Source organism: Peromyscus leucopus, chromosome X (genome assembly GCF_004664715.2).
Source record: "Peromyscus leucopus breed LL Stock chromosome X, UCI_PerLeu_2.1, whole genome shotgun sequence".
In the NCBI taxonomy this organism is placed as follows: Eukaryota; Metazoa; Chordata; class Mammalia; order Rodentia; family Cricetidae; genus Peromyscus; species Peromyscus leucopus.
Window position 1 is genome coordinate 70249689 of NC_051083.1, and position 20808 is coordinate 70270496.

A 20808-nucleotide genomic window follows, 5' to 3' on the forward strand; every position below is an offset into this window, starting at 1 on the left:
GACCAAACTCAGGGTCTAATTTTACTAGGCTAGTGTCTAGTATTCTAATGTTAAGGCAAATCTCAACTACAGCTGTTACAGCAGTGTTCTTTTTCTTAAGGTATAAATAAATCTTTTTTGTTTGTTTTTGAGATTATAATTTAATTACAACATTTCTCCTTTCCCTTTCTTCCCTCCAAACTCTTTCATATACTTGTCCTTGTGCTACTCAGAATAAATGGACTCTTCTTCCATTAATTGCTGTTGCTTGCATATGTGTATCTGAATCACTCTAGATTCATCACCTTTTACTGACAAAAAGCAATGTGTCTAAATATAGTGTACTCAATGGAATTGCATGCCACCACTAATTTCAGTTTTTGCTGATTCCATTACAAAATCAACATCAGCAATTCAAAATTTTATCGTCGAGGATTCCATTGTTTAAAAATATCCTCTCTACAATACAAATTTAAAGTGAATGGATTCAGTGTTTTTAAAAAATAATTTTAAGCAAAATCTCATATCATCTTTTATTGTTAAGACACTATATTTCCTAAAGATTTATTGATGTTTTATTTTATGTGTATGAATGTTTTTCCTGCATGTATGCATATGTACTTTGTGATTGCCTGGAATCAATGAAAGTCAGAAGAAGTCACTGGATGATTTGGACATGGAATTATGAATATTTGTGGGTGCTGGAAACCAAATCTGAGTCCTCTACATGAACAGAAATGCTCTTGACCACTGAGCTATCTCTCCAACCCAAGACTAAGAAAATACTTAATAAAATATAAGCATACGCCATTGGATCAAGCTTATACATGACTGACTTTGCACACATGGTATGGTTCATGGACAATATACAACACACACACACACACACACACACACACACACACACACACACACACACACCACATTAGGCCAGGATACCAGAGACTTGGATCCTAGTTAAGCATACACTAAAAATTCATGATGCTCCCTTTCTCAGGATAGATTAACAATCACAATCACAAGTCAAACCGATATACATCTACACATGGGTCCTGACTGTGACATTTGAGTCCTAGATGTGTAGTCCTAGGTAAGTCAATGACTTTGAGCCAGCAGTTCCTCAATTCTGAAATGGAAGATAACGCTAGAAACTGTTTGAGAGGCAAGTTATATGTTTTAAATACAATAAACTGCTTAAGATTATGATAATGTATATAAAATGCACAATGTTTGGTACTAGTGTTAGCAAAGTACTTTATATCTCTAGGCCTCAGATTCCTGACATGGAAAATGAGAGAACAGGTTTATCACTAGGAAATCCCTCCTAGCTGAAATTCTACCACTCAAATGAAAAAGAAAAAAGAACCTGATTTTCTCTACACATATGAATCATATGATGAACCTTAAAGCACAAATGACACATTTCCATCTTTGATATTTTAAGCTATATTATCAACCTTAAGCCCTACACTTCATTCAGAGTTGCCTAACTGAATCATTCTGTCTATTGGCATGCAAATAAATTAAAAATATAAATATTAATTACTATAGTGGTTGTCTATGAACTAAAACTACTTTGAAAGAACTTACATAATTTATGTAATAGAAGAAAAGATCAAACAAACAAAAACCTCTATACTAAACTATGACTACACTGCCATTCAAGCAAAAGTTGTGCTCTGTGGAACAATGAAGTTTTAATTCCAAGGAATATATATATATATATATATGTAAACTGTGATGACCATCATGATGTTTAGCTATCAAATGGAAACTATCAAGGATAGTCACTCTAATATAGCAATTAAAAGTATAGTGCAATAAACAGTGATTCATAACAGATTACAAGAGATGATGCATGATACAATGTGATCAGAAAGAAGTATAGAGCGATGGAATATTTCTAAGTAGTGTCTTTGCAATGGAAAGAATTGCAAACTAAGCTACTTCTGAGATAATGGTCCTTCAGTCTTGTTTATGAGGACATGGCATATTCAAAAGCCACTCATGTAACAGGTATATCCATTATGCTTTTTTTCCCCTGACTCACAGTCAGGTTTGTTTAGTCACCAGAGGAATCCTTGCCTGACTAATGATGACTAAGATTTTACGTGTCTGTAGTTCTCTCCAAAACAATATTACTTAGCTCCCCAGGAAATTGTTTTCTAAGGAAAAAAAAAGAAGTTAAATGTCTATAACTGTTTTCATTAGTCAGCTAGGTGTGTGGGAAGATGGTAGAGAACTGGCTGGTCTTTTTCCAACCCCTAAAGACATAAAGTCCAGTTAAAGACTACATAATAACAGAGAGAGAGAGAGAGAGAGAGAGAGAGAGAGAGAGAGAGAGAGAGAGAGAGAGAGAGAGAGAGCACAATAAGACTGTAGACAACAGGGGAGAAGAAAGTGACAAAAGATCAGATAGAATAATTTTAGGAAAGATGATCTATATAGCCATTGAACTACACTTGGAAGGTACTTAACAGAAGGTATAATTTGAATAGAGCTTCCAAGATGGACAATATTTTAATTATGTAAAATAGAAGGCAAGCTAGGTAAAAGTGCTGATAGTGGTGTGAGAAGCAAAATTAAAGAAGAAATTGTTCAAGAAACATTAGGGAGATATATACTGAAGAATAAAGTAAAATAGGTTCTGCCATTCAAAAGGGCAAATTAAGATTTTTGCAAACTAGGTGGAGTCTGTATTGGAATAATAGATAATAGGAAGCCAAGAATATTCTTGTTAGCGAAAATAACATTGAAGTAGTGTTTATCATAGTCTTGTCCAGTGAATTAAGTATTTGGAGCAAAGGTGTATACTGTCTAGGAAGCTCCTTTAGTTACTAGAGGAGTAGTAAGAAGAGATGAGACCAAGCAGTAGACAAAGAATGGTTGTGAGAAGACAGTCAAAGGAAAAGTTTCCAGTATTTGACAAGCTCTTCACTTTAAAAACTGGAGAAAAATCCAGATTTTCCTGTAAAATGGAAATGAGAACATGATGGGAGACTAATAACCTTACTATACAATCTTCCACCAAGGACAGATGAGCAGATTGTTCCTCGAAACAGCTGAATGACACAGCCCTTCCCAATGAAGGGATGCTAGAAAAAGTCTCTTAAAATAGAATTTGACTGAGATGGTCCTAGCAGAAACACACAGCAAGAAGGAAGAAAGAAAGGACCAAATCTGAGATAGAGAATAAAGATTTATCAGCTGGGGCTAAGATGAAGAAAAAACAGACAGGTGGGTAAAATGTATTTCTCTGAATCTCCAAAGTGATGCTCAAAATTACCAAATGTCATACCAAATCGAAACTCTTTAAAGGCTGAGAGTTGGATTTATTTGAAAAAATTAGTGTGCCCCTCCCCATCCCAAACCGTTTCTTATCTGATAACTTTATTCTACAAATTCTTCAACTTCATTCCTTTACATAGAACCTAAGTATCTGGAAATTAAGAATTTGCTTTCTCAAATTTATCAGTCTCATTTTGTTGCTGACTACACTCAGTAGGCCAGATGCAAAAACCAATGGAAGATCCTTTCACTTCAAATGGCACTTGAAACATCTCAAGGCCAAATCCTTAACCTTTCCCTTATTCAGTTCAAACAGAGCTCAGCCCCACCCCCCTCCAGCTAAAGAGAAAAGGCGCCTGCGCAATCTCCAAGCCCATTCTCCCTGCAGTGAACCGCCCCCCTCCCTCTAATCAGAGTGCTTATGCGCAGGCGCAGCGTCCTCGGTGCATTTGAGTGGGGCTATGAGAAATCTACTGTCCAGTGAAATCTAGAAGTGGTAGAATTCAATCTCGTCCTTTCTTCAGAAGCATAGGCACCAGTTTCTCTTACTGTCGGGCCAATAGTAGGTCCCAGCCATCGCCCTCTTTCTAGGCAAGGTCCTGCAGTGTGTGGCAATACCCACAGTATTCCCATCCTCGCTCCTTTCTAATTTCACGCTCTTTGCCAGGCTTTGCTGGGAGGGTAGAAGCAGTTGGTTTCCAAGAAGCCGCACCAATTTATTGGCCTTATCTTTAGGCCACAGACCCTACGGGCCCCCTACTGGGCACATTATCCCAGTGTCTTGAAAGTCCTCCTTTGCCCTTCACAACAACCCAGGTTAGGCGCTTACCTCGGGCGTGGTGCGGTCACGGAAAAGATCAGAGGATCCAAGATGAGACCAGGGCCAGAGCAGGCGGATTCTGCGAGATTTTTCCTGGGTCTCCACTGCCGCCTCAGACAATGAAATCAGCGTGTCCGATCATCAATTCTCATCATGATCGTGACGTCACAAAAGACAGCGGCCAATGGGAGCCCGAGATCAGCTCCGGACAGTCCCTGGCCTCAGCCCAGAACCCAAGAGTGGGGAGGGGGGAGGAGAGATGGCTTCCTGTAGTGGGGCTGCCTCTTCCCGGCACTTATCTGCTGGATCTATGGCAAGGCCTCTCAGTACTTCTTTCCCTGGATAGCTGTGAATATCCAGCATCCCTGTGCCTATAGTAGTTTCATGACAATCATTTGAGTCACGTGATGCCTGGTCTTCAAACTTGAGATTTGCTTTGAGCAAAATTGTTCTCCATTAACAAAACTAAACGTGAGCATAAGGGTTCAACTGATGGACATATAAGCAATGTTATTAAAATCAAGAAGGTTCCCAAGAACCCTTTGGAATTTTTCCAATAAGAATGAGTGTACTCATTTGTGACTGATTGACAGTGGTGAATAAAGCAAGAAATAAACTCACTTCCTTTCTACCCATTTTGCCAGAAAAAAACTTATTTGGGTGATCACTGTTACAAGAATAAACAAAGTCAAGCTTCATGTTATATCAGCAACACTCACTTGATGCATTATCCAAATTTGCTGGGTGTCATGAGAGATATAGAATTTATTAGTTAGTTGTTACAGAATTTGAAACACCATTTGGAAGATAGAATTAGGATGCAATAAACATTGACAACAATAAAAGAAAATACATGATCATATGTTCTGTCATTAAATTAAAGACAGGATCTACACTGTTTTAGGAGTGAAGGCATCAGTAAGATGGGAAAGTTGGGAAAGCATTGTATATTAATATTGTAATTTGAAAGTTGGTTAAGAGAAGATACAAGCCACTGTCTTAAGGGGGAAAGGGAATAGGCAAGAGTGTATCTATATCTATATCTATATCTATATCTATATCTATATCTATATCTATATCTATATCTATATCTAGATATATCTATATAAGCCACTGTCTTAAGGGGGAAAGGGAATAGGCAAGAGTGTATCTATATCTATATCTATATCTATATCTATATCTATATCTATATCTATATCTATATCTAGATAGATATAGATATAGATATAGATAGATATAGATATAGATATAGATAGATAGATAGATAGATATAGATAGATAGATAGATAGATAGATAGATAGATATAGATATAGATAGATAGATAGATAGATATAGATATATATAGATCTAGATCTAGATATAGATATAGATCTAGATCTAGATCTAGATATAGATATAGATATAGATATAGATATAGATATAGATATAGATGGGAAAACAGTTTAACCAACTCAGAGTATATACGAGAACTAGTGTGAGATTGGATAGGTGGATAACAAAAAACCGTTGAAAATAGACAGAAAGCTTTGATTCAGTTAAAAGCCACCAAAGCTGTGGTTCAAGGGACATTAATCTCTTTAATCAAGGATTTGCAAAAAGCTTTGACAATTTTTATCAAACAGAATTCAAATCACACCCATCTCTAGATTTCCCAATGTCTTTCATTCTCATATACTATAAAATGAAATTATTATCAACCATACAGGATGTATTTGTAGCATTTTACCATATATGTATCAGATGTGCATATTTCCCTTGATCTCCTTCATGAAGCACCTTGAATATTATTGCTATTGAAAAGGAAACTTATTAGTTGGCAAGGTTCAATACTGTTTATTTAAATTCTAAAGTGCTTTTCAACAACATGGAGAACTGTGGATAGGTTTGATAATGTGACAAGTATACTTTCTCCAGACACATATACTATGGGAATTGAATAGTGTCTATTATAGAAGGAGAGATGTTAAAGATTTCCTATGAACTTTCTGGAATGAATAGATTCTAATGGAATAATTCTCATGTTAAATGACTTGCGATTTTATACATAGTGAATTATTTAGTCATAAGAGTGTTATTGGTACAGGGAAATTGTTTGGGAAGTGTACTTATTAAGTGCTCCAAAGTGTGGGCAATCTCAGAAGACTTAAATCACCCTCTTTAATCCACACAAACATAGAAGCCAAATATTTAGAATTTGTTTTGACAGAGCATTTAACCATAAAGGAACTAGATCTCAAGTATTTGAGGGGACTACTAGTTCTCATTTCAAAATAAAATATTATAGTTAAGATACTTTTGGCCAAAAAGGAAAATATATCTGAAGAAGCATTCAAGCTGATCTTTGCCATTCACATGGAGAGCAAAGAAAATAGCAAGACGCTACAGTGATGGTTCAGTGGTTAAAATCACTGGCTGCTTTTCCTAAAATAAGTGTTTGAGTTCCATCACCCACACAATGGCTCACAGTGTCTGTTAATCTGGTTCCAAAGGATCTGACGCCCTTCTCTGTGGGCACCAGGCACACACATGGTACACAGATATACATGCAGGCAAAACAGCCATACGTATAAAATAAAATAAATATGGAAAAAAGAAGAGCAAAAAGCTAATAGTGCAAAACTGTGTGTAGATTTCAGACAAGGTTGGTAATAGAAAGGCAATGTATAAGTAAGTTTTTATCCAGTGCTGAGAGGATCAAACCCAGGGTCGTCCACATGTTAGACAAGTGCCCTACCAGTTATCCATACATCTAGTCCTTCTTTTGAGATAGGTTCTCTTTATGTATCCCAGGCTGCCCTTGAACTCTCAATCCTTCTGCCTCTACCTCCCAAATAATGTGATTAGAAGCACCTTAACCAGTTAAACTAAAAGTCCTGAGTTATTTAAACCTTTGAATGGGCTGAAAATATGTGTTGAAATAGTTATTTATGAAGTACAAACCATCACATCTTTTGTTCCCCTTTTGCATCACTATTTACAAGTGAGGAAAAATACAAGAAAGTGCAGAATGAATTAATTACCTAAAGCCAATAGATTAATAATGTACTAAATTATATCTTTCAATCAGAAAGAGTTGATCATTTGAAAATGACTTTTAACAACCATGTCACTTGCAGCTAACAGGTAGTAGATGTAGGTTGAAGAGCCAAAGTTTGGCAAAATGATCTGGGGCTTCAAATACTGGAGCTAAGTCAAGACAGAATGACTGTTCTGAAATCTTCAGAACAATGTAAGTGTATAATAGAATGGTCTCAACAGCCAGAATCAGAAAGCAAAGTCAAAATGCAGGTAGTTGGGAAAAATAACAGGTGGCAATACTCAAGACTGTGAATCAAGTAATGTTCAGATTGGGTTACAAAAGATGAATAAGAACTTAGTTAAAGAGACTATGCATCAGGTAGTAGACAAATTCTTGAAAGGACAAACAGCATTAGAATCTATATTGGTAGGAAAAAGTTAGGCAGACCTAAAGATCAATCTAAAAGGAAGGGAATCAGAGACTCAATAAAATAAATGCAGATAAGGTCATTTTGATATATCAAACAAGAAAATGATTGGGAGTCAAGGCAAATCAAGAAATAGAGAAATAATAGAAAATTCAAGAACAGAATATGGGAAAGTAAAGGGGATATATTAATGCCAAAGTGGATCTAACAAATAAGGGAAGCTACTCAGATTTGAGCTGCAACTTTAATAATCCCAATGTGGTCAGACTGAGTCCTGAACATGGGAAGATATAATCAGTATCACCTGTCCACAATGAAATTCATGTGGGCAAAAAGGAGAAGCTTGTAGCCATCATATTTCAATAAGAAAACAGGGTATTTTGGGGTGTCTCATAAGAATTAATAAGAATCTTTCAAACTTCAGCATTATTTTTTCCCATTAAAGTAAATTTTCTAAATGACATGTAGCAAAATTATTTGGCAATGAAATTTGCAAGACTATATTTTAGAACTTTGTATGACATTATACTATCAGTTGCATTACACATACCATGTGGAAATGTTATCACTATTTTATAAATTTGTCTTACAAAATCATTCTAATTATTTTTCCTTCAATAGAAATTCCTATTTAGCTTCAGACTATTGATCTGTGTAGACCAATTTCTAAATGGTCTTATTAAATAAAAAACAAACCCAGGGCCAAGTATTGGGGTGAACACTGAAAGATCAGAAAAACAGAAAAAGCCACATCCAACAACATCACCTTGCCAATTCCTCAATGATCTTGTTTCATCAGATGCAGCCTCTGAGACCTCATCAGGAATGGATCTCAGCTGAACTGCTGCTAAAAAGCCTAAAACCTAAGAAAGACTCTAGTTCCTGGTCCTCACGCGTTATATACCTCTCTGCTTCCTGCCATCATGTCCTGGGATTAAAGGCATGTGTCACCATACCTGGCTGTTTCCAGTGTGGCTTTGAACTCACAGAGATCCACATGGATATCTGCCTCCAGAATGCTAGGATAAAAGGTGTGTGTTACCACTGCCTAAACCTATGTTTAATATAGTGACTGTTCTGTCTCTGACCCCCAGATAAGTTTGTTGAGGTGCACAATATATCAACCACAGATCTGTATTGTGCTGTCTAGATAAACAATCTTTTTTGATCACTTTACTATGGTTCCATTTTATCAACCTAATATTTTTGGTAGCACAATGAGTAGGAAAGGAATGACAATGAGTTGGGCTACCCCTTCACAAATAAGCTACTTGTTAAGTACTGATCAGCACTAAGCATATGGCAAGACAGAATAGGAAAGTAGAGTATGGAGTAGTGGTTTGAAGTTAACTTGGGGGATTTTTTTTTAACTTTAATTTGGTAAAATATGATGTACATCTGGAAATGCCTGCGTGATTAGAAGGAGTGAAAACATACCACTGCATGTCTTACAATTTCACAATTAAAATTTAATTTAATTTAAATAGAATGTTTTTTATAGAGAAAGTATTTTGAATGCAATATCTACTTTTGAAAGTGCCCGAGTTATTTGGTAGTTATAATTTATCTTAACCTACTTACATCTACTTATGTGCTTTATACTTGTTCTTTATCTTTATTTAAGTATAAGTAACATAAATAGATGTAAGTATTAAGAATTAAAACACCATTGACTAAATGTGAACCTGGACTTAGAAGTTAAGAAAGCTCATTTTAGATGGGTAATAATGGGTGGTATTGATCGAGTGATTTTAACATATCATTTGGGCCTGTCAAGGAATACATAAATAGGGCACAGTTATGCCTCAAAATTTAAAGCAGGACTTCCAATTCGGTGATCATACATATGGAAAAAAATATCTGAAGAAACAGAAGGTGCATACTCACACAATATGTGAAATATGGACTGAAATTAGTGCTAGGCCAAAATGAATATTAAGATTGCAACAGAAATTCACAGGTTAGACCTATTTGTAAATCATTAATTTCTTGTAGTGAGATGACTTTATATGCTCTGCACAAACTCAGTTGAAGACAATGGACAATATCCTCAAATTTTAAAGGTACTCTCTCTATCTGTCCAAAGTATAAGAGTGATATTCTAAAACTCTAAGGAACATTACTCTATATTATAGAATTTTTGAACTGTTGAAGACCCCAAGTGTTCATCTAGTATTTTAGTTAATTATTCACTTTCTAAATAGACAAGTCCCTAGATAATATCTCCTGTAATATTTTTAAACTGTGTATGTCATGAGCAATAAAGGATGAAGACAGCCCACATGAATATTTTAGTGTGGTAACAAAATAAAACATATAAAGTCAGATATTTTAAATTCAAATCTAATTTCCATTTATTAAGTTTCCATGATATTGAACACTGTAATGGATATACTAACATATGTCATCTCACTTAATCTTCATAATTTAGAAAGGAGGAGGTTGATTCTATATTAAAGATAAGAATAGTAAATATGAATAAGTATGAAAATAAAGCAGAAATTGGTAAACATTTCATATAACGGAGTTTAATTAACATGAGGTTTGGACAATTGGGTTTTTACAGTTTTTAAAACACTCATTTAAATATATTCCATCCTCCTTTTAATAAAACATCCAATATTTTAATACCTGTCATTTTACTGAATGATAGCGCTATGCCACATGCAAAAATTAAATTAAATTTGCTAATATAGACTTTACGAAAAGTTTATAAGATATTACTCCAATTTTAAAATAAGTATCAAGTCTTAGAGACATTAACATCATAAAACTTGTATGTATGAGAGCCAATATTCAAATGTCTTTTTTCCTAACAGAAAAGCTTAATTATCCCTAGCTACATTGCCTTCTGTGCTCACTGATATACACATTACTTTTAACAAAGGTCCCAATGGCAATATTTAACCATGGACTAGGTAAATATAGTATATTCCTATAGGAATAACTCAGAATTATCTACTGAAATATATGAGGGGCAGGAAATATATGACACCTGACATTTTCTTTGAAATATTCAATCATAGAACACATTTAAGCTAAGAGTTTGTGGCAAAGTACTGACAATTGTTGATTCTGAGTTATGTGGATTTGCTTTATTATTCTCCCTTAACATTATTGTATATTTAAGTATGAAATAATAATTTGTTTAAAGAAACCAAACTCTCTATTATCTTATCCTTCCGAAGTGCCCAAGGGAGACATTCTCATATTCTTCCCTATATTATGCTTTCTTTGTGAAAAAACATGCACAGAAATAAGTGATATTTATTTATTATTTCTTACCAGGAACTAATGACTTTGAACTATGGCCCGTCTGAAACATCTGTATCAGAAGGACAAGGCTACCCAGAAATCTGAACTAACAGTCCCAGACTGTTTGCTAAAAAATAAACAACATATACTTCACATGATACAGTGATAAGTTTCATGTGTGACTAATAGGACTGTGTGAAGTTTTCTGTTATTTCTAAGGCTTGAAAAATTCAGGACCACAGGATGTTTTAATATTATTTCTTGATCCCCTTTATATTTACTTTTTAACAAAATGGGTCATTGGGTAAAGAAATATGCTATTTGACCCCCCCCTTAAAGAGATCACATTTCATTTCAACACCCTTACTCAGCCTTACTTTTTGCTCATATAACTTACCTCTATATAACATTAAATCACATATTGCTGACTTGCTCTTTTCTTCCTTCACTAGATGGCAAATTCCACAAGGGAAGGCTTCAGTTAGGATTTCTTTTGCTGTGATAAAACACTATGACCAAAGGCAACTTGGAAAAGAGAGAGCTTATTTTACCTAATTCTTCCAGGAACCAGAAACTATTGATGAGGGAAATCAGGGCAGGAACTCAGAACTCAAGCAGGGCAAAAACCTGAAGACAGGAACAAAAGCAGAGGCCATGGAGTAACACTGCTTTTCCCCAATGATTTGATCAACATGCTCTCTTTTACAATCCAGGATCACCTGCCATGAGGAGGCACCCACCCACCCCGCAATGATCTGGGCACTCCCATGTCAATCATTAATCAAGAAGATGCATCATGGGCTGGCCCACAGGCCAGTTTGGTGGGGACATTTTCTCAGCTGAGAGATTCCCTCTTCCCAAAGGACTCTAGCTTGTGTCAAGTCAACAAAACACTAACCAGCACAGGTAACATATCCAGCCTTTCTTGTTTGTGGTTATTTCAAAAATCTAACAATCCCTGGTAAATAATAGGCACTGGTTTCATACTTGCTGATCGCATGAATAAATTGATAGGTTTGTGAGGTTTGGCATCAGGCAAGTGAAAAGTTAAACAATCATTTTATATACTCAAGAAATGATAAATTGGAGTTCAGGAAGAAATGACCTTCATCCAGTAGCTTGCAGATAGATGGTGGCATAGATGTGTACAGCTCTCAGGGTCCCATAGTAGACTTTAGTAATACAACTTTTATTTCTATACTGAGGAATGGTTAGGGTGATAAAGACACTTCAGTTACATTTTCTCTTAAATATATACACGTTATAGTTAATATTTATTAGTTATGTTTCATCTTCAATACATATCAATTATGCTTAACATTTATTGTCAAATTGAAAAGACAAAAAATCACTTAGGAAATATGCTTGTGGGATAATGCTCTTGTACATTGTAAAGATTTGTCACTTGAATTGGTTTAATAAAATGCTGATTGACCAGTAGCCAGGCAGGAAGTATAGGTGGGGCACCCAGACAGGGACACCAACACTCATCACTCTGTTTCCTGATTGAGGATTCAGTCTGAGAAACTGCTTCATTCTCCTGCTTTCCTATTATACATTGTGACCTCCAACTGTGAGCCAAGAAGAACCTTTCTTTCTTTAAGCTGTTCTTGCCAGACATCTTGTCTCAAAAACCAATGCAGCACCTGTATGGATTAAGACTGTTACATTAAATCTGGATCTGGAACAGACACCTTCATCCAGTATGGGTAGATAAAGAAGAAAGAATATGAACCAATTCATATATTGGTATTTGACACTATGTGGATATCTAACATGAACAAGTCTTTTATTGAATTAGTACATAGGAAAGACCTGACAGACACAGATTATGAAAGGAACAGAAGATGAACAAGAGTAGATAATAGGGAGAAAAAGATGGAAGAAAAGATGAATTTTGCCTACTTTTAAGTGGGGGAACATGTGTGTTTGAAGTCTTCAATTATTTTATTCTGAAAGTGCCTCTCCAAAACTGTATGATTTAATGTCTATGACAAATGTTACATTTTAAGAAAGTGTTAAACTTTAATATGAGCAGAAAATGAATTACATCAAGCTTAAAAAATAGAAATACATAAGGGAAATATAGTATATTCTTTATTTCATAATGATGAAGTAATCATACTAGCAAATACAAGAAAAGTTCCCTGTAAGTATGAAAAATTTTAAAAAAATGAATATAATTAGATTAAGTATTCTTTTTTCTAAGTAGCTAGACATTCAAATTTTATGGAGTGACTATAATATATAAAAACTATTGAGTTTTAATGTCCACATTTGATGTATGAGTTTATTTTTATCTAAGTTATATCATCTGAAATGTATCTTATAATACATGATGAGATGCTTTATAATCCATAATTTTATTTAAAAAGTGATACCACTTCTTAACAAGCAAAGACAAGGATATTTCTGACACTCCAGAAATGTGTTCAGAATTTTCTAGAAACAAGAAAAATTAAATGAAACAAGGATTGAAATTAAAGTCCATTATGGAATGTATTATACAAGGAAACATCTATTTTTAATAAAAAAGAAAAGTGCTGAACTATTAGGAATAAATTATAAGGATATTTATAAACTTTTCTCTGGTACATTATTGTTAAAATATGACAAATTATCCAGACCATGAAGTTATCTCTTAACAGTAGTTAAACCTAATAATTCAAAATTTCCAAGCTGTGGAACAGGAATTAAATGCTTAAACTTCTCTACCACCATCACACTGCCACCCACTTACCTGTAGCGTTATACTACCTAGGAAGAGAAATAATGACAGTGATTAAGACAAAATAGTGTACTCAAAACGTACACTTAAGCATAATAAATAGTTTCAAAAAGCTGTGATAAGAAAGGAAAAGCTGCTGTGGACAACATAAATTTTGTTAGGACTGACTGTACACCTTCGTGGAAGATAATCTGGCTAACATGAGAAGTCCCTGAGTTAGCTACATAGCACCACAAAAAACATCTGCTGAAGAGTAAGGACTCAAGAAATACTAAACACATTACAGGTATATACTTGCACTGGGCTAAAGGAACAAACATGAGCCTGAGGCTCAGACAGTTTCGTCTGGTTAGTTGAAAAAAAAATCTGCAAATGTAATTGGGATTCTTACACAATGAACAGGAGACTTCTTATCTTAAATACAATCTTACAATCAGAAACATGAAATTTGTCTCACAAAACTATACATAGAAATGATGGGAAAATAAGAGCATCCATTTAAATGCATACATAGCTGAACTTCACAAAAAAAAAAATATTAGATGTGATGCCGGCATCACATTTCCCCATGTTCTCCTTGCCACATCTCCTTAGTCCCCTCCCCCCGCCCCAACGCTCCCAATATACTCAGAAGATCTTATCTATTTTTCTTTCTTAGGGGGATCCATGCATGTCTCTCTTAAGGTCCTCCTTGTTCGCTAGCTTCTCTGGGATTGTGGGTTGTAACTTGATTATCTTTTGCTTCACATCTAATATTCACTTGCAAGTGAGTGCATACCATGTTTGTCTTTCTGGGTCTGGGTTACATCACCCAGGATCGTTTTTTTCTAATTCTATCCATTTGCCTGTAAATTTCATGATGTCATTTTTTTTTGTTGTTTTGTTTTTTGTTTTTTACCATTGAGTAATACGCCATTGTGTAATGTACTACATTTTCTTTATTCATTCTTTGGTTGAGGGTCATCTAGGTTATTTCTAGGTTCTGGCTATTATGAATAATGCTGTTATGAACATAGTTGAGCAAGTGTCTTTGTGGTATGATTGAGCATCCTTTGGGTATATGCCCAAGAGTGGTATAGCTGGGTCTTGAGGTAGATTGATTTCCAATGTTCTGAGAAAATGCCATACTGATTTCCAAAGTATCTGTACAAGTTTTCACTCCCACTAGCAATGGAGTGGTTTTCCCCTTATTCCACATCCTCTCCAGCATAGGCTGTCATCAGTGTTTTTAATCTTAGCCATTTGACAGGTGTAAGATGGTATGACTTCAACTAGTTAGAGCTCACTGACTCTGAACTGACAGCTGGGGAACCTGCACGGGACTGAACTAGGCCCTTTGAGTGCGGGTGACAGTTGTGTGGCTTGGACAGTTTGTGGGGCCACTGGCAGTGGGACCAGGATTTATCCCTAGTGCATGACTTGGCTTTTTGGAGCCCATTCTCTGTGGAGGGATACCTTGCTTAACCTCCATACAGGGAGGAGGGACTTGGTCCTGCCTCAACTTGATATACCAGATTTTGTTGACTCCACATGGGAGGCCTTACCCTCTCTGAGGAGTGGATGAGGGTGGGGTGGGGAGAGGCGTGTAGCTGAAGTTTTCCTGTGTCCCACCCATTTTGCTGCTGCTCAGACCCAAGTAAACCCACAGAGGCTTATATTAGTAAAAACTGCTCAGCCATTAGCTCAGGCTTACTACTGACTAGCTCTTACACTTAAACTCAGCCCATTTCTGTTCATCTACATGTTGTCACATGTTCCATGGCTTTACCTATGTGCTATTACATGCTGCTCCCTGGACTGTGGGCTGGTGTCTCCTCATTCAGCCTTCCTCTTCCCCGAATTCTCCTTGTCTGCTTATCCTGCCTATACTTCCTGCCTGGCTACTGGCCAATAAGTGTTTTATTAAACTAGTGTACAAAAGCATTATTCCATAGCAAAGGTGGGATGAGCAGGAGGCGAGGAGGGTGGGGGAACTGTGGTTGGTACGTAAAATTGGAAAAAAACTTCTAAATAAAAAAAAAAAGAGTTCCATGTTGGTAAGTAGATGTTAAATTATTTCCATTTAAACTTTCTTAAAACAGAATTAAAATACTGGATCAACTTTTTGTTTGGAAAATTTGTTTGGAAAATATTCAGGAACACCATTAAAGAAATATTAAGACACTCAGGAATTAACAGGAAATTTGAAGAGAGGTGGAAAATTCAGAGACATAAGAAGAGCAAAGAAGCTGCTTAAGCCCTGAGAATATTTGACAATCTAGGAAATTTTGTATTTTTGAATTTCAACTCATAGGTATAACAATTAAGTCAGAGTGTACCAGAAGTATACTGTTCTGTGTAAACCAATCATATTTCATTTGAATCACTGAGAAAACACCAACCTATGAATTTATTTTGAAACTGTAACTGATTTGTTCCCACTTACTCAAAGGCAGATGCAAATCTGGATAAAGTCAAGTTTGTTGTTGTTTTCAAATTATTCCCACTTAATTGTTCAAGAACAATAAGTGAAATAAAGATAACGAACCCAGACATCAAGAGTAAAAAATGGTGGGAAAACAACTGTTTTCAATTCTTAAACATTTAAGAACAACTCTAGTTACCACATTCAGAGAACTAAAAGAACAATTTTATAAGTAATAATTGTAGAGGAAATGAAAAACTAAACTGGCCATGAAGATTTGCTAAATCTCTACTTGACAAAATACACAGAAGTCAGTTATGACATACTTAAAGGTCAAAACACCTAAAAGTGTGGATTTGATAGGAAAATAAATGCAATGGAATATATTTGGGGAGCTAAAATAAATAAAGATCAGGAGATAACAGAAGAAGACACAAACTGGGTGGTGGTGGCACACACCTTTAATCCTAGCACTCAGGAGGCAGAGACAGGCAGATTTTCATGAGTCTGAGGCCAGCCTGGTCTATAGAAGGAGTTCTAGGACAGCCAAGGATACACAATGAAACTATGTCTCAAAAATAACGAACAAAACAAGAACACATGAAATATTTTTTTTTAAAAAAAAAGCTTAAAGGATCAAAAAGATAAATCAAAATCTTCCATATCTAACCTAACATACAAGAATAAAACAGACAATCATAAAAGAAAAAGTACTTAAGAGAAGTCTTTAAAATAGATACCATCTTAAAGAAGTAGCAAGCAAACTATGATCTCAGCAAAACAGCTAAGAAGCAATTTTGGCTTCTTATATACACTGATGTGTGCATTATGGGCGGCAACAAAAATGAAATAATAAATTCATTGTTCTGAAAAAATCAAACTGATCCAATCTAGAATTGTATCTACATTGAAAATTTCTTTTGAGGCGAGAGTAAAATTAACAGGTTACCAAACAAAAGTAGGAAGAAAAAGACACCGGGCAGTGGTAGCTCATGCCTTTAATCCCAGCATTCAGGAGGCAAAGGCAGGCAGATCTCAGTGAGTTCGAGGCCAGCCTGGTCTATAGAGTGAGATCCAGGACAGGCACCAAAACTACACAGAGAAACCCTGTCTCAAAAAACCATTAAAAAAAAAAAGAAGAAGAAGAAAAAGACAACTCACTCTCAAAAAGAAAGCCAACAACTAAGTTCTGTAAACTGGAAATAAGTAATACTTAAATACCACGTGGCAAGATGGCACAATGGATAAAAATGCTTGCCAAGAAAGTCTCATAGCCTCCTTCTAAGAATCTATAATAGAACTAGAGAAGAGATCCCTGGAAATTGTATTCTGACCTTCACAAGCACTTCATGGCAAACAAGCCTTAGTAACACCACACACACACACACACACACACACACACACACACACACACACACACACACTAATATTAAGTAAAATATGTTTTTAAATGTGTGGTCTCCAGAATGGCATTTAAAAAACAAAGAATATGATAAGAAATCAGTGTATACTGTGGATATATCTAAATGAATACTGACATTCTAAGGCAGTAATCATGATGTTATGTGTGGTTTTCAATTTTTCTGGGAATTTTTCTTAGAGCAATTCAAGATTTACCAAAAAAAAAAGGAGAGAGAGAGAGCGCGGAAAGTGAGGACATTTACCTTATAATTCCTGTCTTTCCATATATACCAGAGGGATACATTTATTCTAATTGAATCCTCCAAAGCCCACAGTTTATGTTAGTACTCACTTTCGATGTTTATATTTATTTAATTATAAGATCCAAATATAGAAAATAATGAATATATGAACTCAATAATACAATTTGAAAAAACAAAAGAGATAAAAGGTTATTGGATTTTTGTCTGGGGTGATTAAAGAATTTTGTTGACTATAGACTTTGAGATTTTGGGGGGAGTTAAGCCACAAAATGATTTTAGTAGAATCTGTAAATTCTAAAACTACCAAACATTGAAGAAATTATTGCTATACTATAGATATCTCAAAGGGAAATCTTTGGTGAATAATTATTTTATGGCAGTATTTTTGAAAATGTTAAAGAAATGGGACAATTTTCCCTTTTTTCAAAATAAACAAATAGAAAATCTGCATAAAATTATGAAATTGGACAGTTGTCAATTTATTTTCTAGGAAAGAATTCCATGCTTATGTTGATGAGATGATTTCCAGAAAATATTTTAGCAGAATTAAATTTATTGTTAGATGAAATCTAAGAAAAATATGGAACACTACTGAACTCACTTTATGCGGATAGTATGCCAAAGATACAGAATCTATTATGAGTAAAGACAGTAATCATTCATGATCATAAATACAATTTTCCAAACAAAATGTAAACCAAATATTGCATTATATAAAAAATAATAATGCATCATGATCAACCTGGCTTATTCCTAAAATGCAAATACATTTAATATTATAAAATTAAGAAATATGGTTAGCAAAACTTGAAAATATATACAATTACCTTGACATACTAATAAGTTCAAATATAATTGACATTTATGAATAAAAACAAAACTCAGTAGAGAAATAATAGGTAAACTTGGATATTTATTTATTTATTTAGTGTGTGTGTGTGTGTGTGTGTGTGTGTGTGTGTGTGTGTGTGTGTGTGTTGATGTGTATGTATATGAGTGTGGTCCTCGGAAAACAAACTGCAGGAGTCAGTTCTTTTCTTCCACTGTGTGGGTTCTGAAAACCCCAGCTCAGATTATCAGGCATGGTGGCAAGCATATTTACCTGCTGAGCAATCTCCTTGTCCAGGTGTAAACTTGCATAATCAAGTTGTCAATATGTATTTAAAAACCCCAACAACTACATAAAATTTTGTATTTTACAATAAGACCAGAGACTTTTTCATATCATGATACAAAATAAGAATGATTACTATCATTATTACTACTCAATATTCAATGTTATTTCAATTCAACATTTTTAGCACAGTAAAAGAAGAGGGAAATAAAAAGCATAAGGTTTGGAAAGGAGAAAACAAACTGTAATCTCTTATATTAATACGATTTTCATTTTAGAAAGACTAAATTGATAGATAAATTATTTGTATTAATAAGTTAGTGTCATATGTTTCTGAATTAAAAAATGGTTATTTCAAATAAGAGTAACAAACAGTTAATGAGATTAAAATGTCCTTATTTAATAGGTATCTATGCATCTGGGAATAAATAAAATATAATTTAGAAATTTTATATATTACAGTAATATTAGGAAAAAATAGTTTTCTTCTGGGATGAACCCTGTAACAGATTATTCAATCTCAATTGGGTGAACCCTAAACACTTGAACATACCAGCAACACTAAATGGATTAATTGGTTACATATATACATATATTATACACACACACACACATACACACGTGTGGGCAACAATATTTATGGAATATTTATTTATGGAATAAAGCATCCTGAACGAAAGAGAGAATGAGAGCAGTAGTAGGAGGGGGAGAGAGAGGGAAAAGAGAAATGTATTATGAGAGACAAAAGAAAGGCATGTAAAATACCTTTGCAGAATGTAATCTCTCTCTCTCTCTCTCTCTCTCTCTCTCTCTCTCTCTGTATATATATATATATATATATATATATATATATATATATTGTATATATATATATTGTATACATATATATTTATATACACATATTTTTTTCTAATTTTAAAACATGATAGTAGTGGTACCATGGAGATGGCTCAGTTAGTAAAGTGTTTGCAACACAGCATGAGGACTTGAGTTCAGATCCCTAATACCCATATAAAGAGCTGGGTACAGTACCATGTGACTTCAATCTCAATCTGAGGAGATAGAGACAGGGAGATTTCTGGCTGTAGCTGACCATATGCTCTAGCTAATCAGTAAGCTCTGACTTTAGGGAGAGATTCTATCTCAAAAGAATAATTATCAGAAGCTATTGAGGAAGACTTTCAACATCCACCTCTGGCCTCGCACATGAACTGCCTTCCTCTATGCACTTAAATTGCTTTTCTCTCAGTATATCATCACAGCCACAGAGAAATAAATTAAGGCACACATGAACACATACATACAAACACATACATCACAAATATTCAACATGTCTAAGGATTTGGAGACAATGTTATTTAGAAATATCAACTCCCTGAACTGATGCATAGGTGCAATGTATTTACAGTACTTTTTCTTCTTTTACAAATTTAACAAGCTGATTCTGTCATTTCTGTAGAAGTAATAATGGCCAGAAATAGCCACAGTGTTCATGAAGAAGAAAATGGCAGGAATTGTTAAGACAGTGAGTAATGATCATGGATAGACATAGAACAACAACAACAAAAATCCTGAAATAGTTCTATGAATAACTGACATTTTATCTATAGATAAGTGACTTTATGGATTAGTGAGGAATTACTGACTCTTGAATATTGCTGACACATAGGGAATCACTGCACGAGGAAACCCAAACAACCTCATATCACACTTATAAGCATAAACAAAAAAGAAAAACAAACTAATTGTGAAGGAGGACAGTATAGATATTTTCAAAATAACATGAATTTTTTAAATACAAAGCTTCTTTTTCAAAATGTTTTTAAATGTGTTCATGTTGCGTGTGTGTGTGTGTGTGTGTGTGTGTGTGTGTGTGTGTGTGTGTGTGTCACAGCATGCATATGGATGTTGGAGAACAACTTTGTGGAGTCATTTCACTACTTTCACATGCATATGGTTTCTGGGGGTTGAACTCTAGGTGGCCTCCAAGGATGAAACTCAAGTTACCATGCTTACAAGACAAGCACCTTCACCTACTGAGCCATCTTGTCAATCCAACTCAGAAGTTTTTTAAACATACAAAACTCGTGCGATGAAGTGAAAGTGGTT

General features: G+C 34.9%; 1 protein-coding gene across 2 annotated transcripts in view; it reads right to left on the reverse strand.

Moving 5' to 3' along the window:
- The window catches only part of Hdx (highly divergent homeobox), a 114138-nt gene extending 109844 nt beyond the window's left edge, over positions 1-4294 (reverse strand). The window contains exon 1 of one of the 2 annotated variants that reach the window (XM_028884581.2): positions 4097-4294. The gene's annotated coding sequence lies outside the window, so the exon portion shown is untranslated. The remainder of the gene's footprint in view (positions 1-4096) is intronic. The other variant, XM_028884582.2, reaches the window with a different exon arrangement.
- Between the last annotated feature and the right edge of the window lie 16514 nt (positions 4295-20808).